A 2,065-nucleotide genomic window follows, 5' to 3' on the forward strand; every position below is an offset into this window, starting at 1 on the left:
TTTTACAGAGTATGTGTTCATAGTGTGTGTGTGTGTGTGTGTTCACTTCATGCAAAGTGTGTGTGCCAAAAGTGTCAGATTGTGTGTGTGTGTGTGTGTGTGTGTGCGTTCATGCAAAGTGTGTGTGTTCCTACAGTGTGTGTGTGTGTGTGTGTGTGTGTGTGTGTGTGTGTGTGTGTGTGTGTGTGTGCGTTCATGCAAAGTGTGTGTGTTCCTATATTAGTGTGTGTGTGTGTGTGTGTGTGTGTGTGTGTGTGTGTGATTGTGTGTGTGTTCATGCAAAGTGTGTGTGTTCCTATATTGGTGTGTGTGTGTGTGTGTATGTTCATGCAAAGTGTGTGTGTTCCTATATTGGTGTGTGTGTGTGTGTGTGTGTGTGTGTGTGTGTGTGTGTGTGTGTGTGTGTGTGTGTGTGTGTGTGTGTGTGTGTGTGTTTATGCAGAGTGTGTATCTCCTCACCTGTCTCAAACAGTTGGTATATCTCGTCGCTGCTGAGGTCGGTGTGAACGTCCACCTTGAAGCCCAGTTTGCTGAGCGTCCGGTGGAGTTTCTGCGCATCTCGTTTCGCGCCGGGTCGCCTGCCTAGACTTACCCGGGGTCAAAATCACCCACCGATACTAACACCGCGCGGTTAATTTCCCCGCTGCTAGCCATAGCGCCTTTCCAATGAAGCATACTCATTCTGTCTGTGTGAGGGAGTGTGTGTGTGTGTGGGAATGAGTGAGTGAGAGAGAGTGTGTGTGTGTGTGATGTACAATATGTACTAATGCTGACGCTGACGCCACACCTACACACACCTGTTACTTCAAATATGGACATTTCCTCGGAAGTGACTGGAAGAAGGCGTGTGTGTGTGTGTGTGTGTGTGTGTGTGTGTGTGCGTGTGAAGTACGCTATGTCCAAATGCTTTAGCCACGCCTATACACTCACGCCTGTAATAAAGACGTTCGTGTGTGTGTGTGTGTGTGTGTGTGTGTGTGTGTGTGTGTGTGTGTGTGTGTGTGTGTCTGTCACATGCTGTTTCATAATTCCTTTTCTCGCTTATGGGAAATGCCTTCAGGTGTATTTCCACTGGAGTTTCTGCTCACCTGTCTGCTCACCTGTCTGCTCACCTGTCTGCTCACCTGTCTAATCACCTGTCTGCTCACCTGTCTGCTCAAGAAATATGTTTTCAAAGTCATGTTAGACCAATGTTAGAAGTATTGTGAAGTATATTACCAATAAAAAAATAAATAAAAAAATAATGGAACAATTTTAAATATTTCTAACGGTCAAAAACAAGTTAATTGATCAAATTAATTAATTAATTGCAAAGATATAGATATACACACTATAGACTCAGCTGGGTCACACACACACACACACACACACACACACACACACACACACACACACACACACACACACACACCATATCCAATAGTAGTACAGTAGGATATGACACAATCTCAGGTCACAAGGTCCAATCGTTATATAACTTATTATTCATACATCAGTTAATAATATGTTTGTGTGTGTGTGTGTGTGTGTGTGTGTGTGTGTGTGTGTGTGTGTGTGTGTTTTGATAGAGATAAAGCAAGTAGAGTTTGCTTTAAGGCGAGACAGCAAAACATGTTTTTTTTCAAGCACTGGTCAGTTTTGAGATTTGTGTCTATGTATCTTCCATAACATGTCTTCTTTCATACTAGTATAAATCAAAAGGTCCAACATGTACATTCAGGTGTTTATTTGACTAAACCTTGTCTGTTTGCGTCTGTATATTTCTCCTATACAACCATCTTTAACGGACATTATCTCAACATTAGTTTTTTTTCCTCTCCAATACTCTGAACCCAAAAATCTACAACTTCTAAAGCACTTACATCGACTAAACTTTCCATAATCATTCTCAGCACTATTCTGAAGGTTATTACAGAAGGATTTGTTCATATGTTGTTCACAGTCTGATTTATGAGACATTTTCTAATTAAAAACATGATGAAAATGTGTATCCGAAATCTGTCCTGTAAAAATTTGTGACACTAAGATGTTGAGTTATATATACACATTTTCCCTGGTGGAGACG

This window comes from Ammodytes marinus, assembly GCF_949987685.1.
Source record: "Ammodytes marinus genome assembly, contig: scaffold_383, whole genome shotgun sequence".
Lineage (NCBI taxonomy): Eukaryota > Metazoa > Chordata > Actinopteri > Uranoscopiformes > Ammodytidae > Ammodytes > Ammodytes marinus.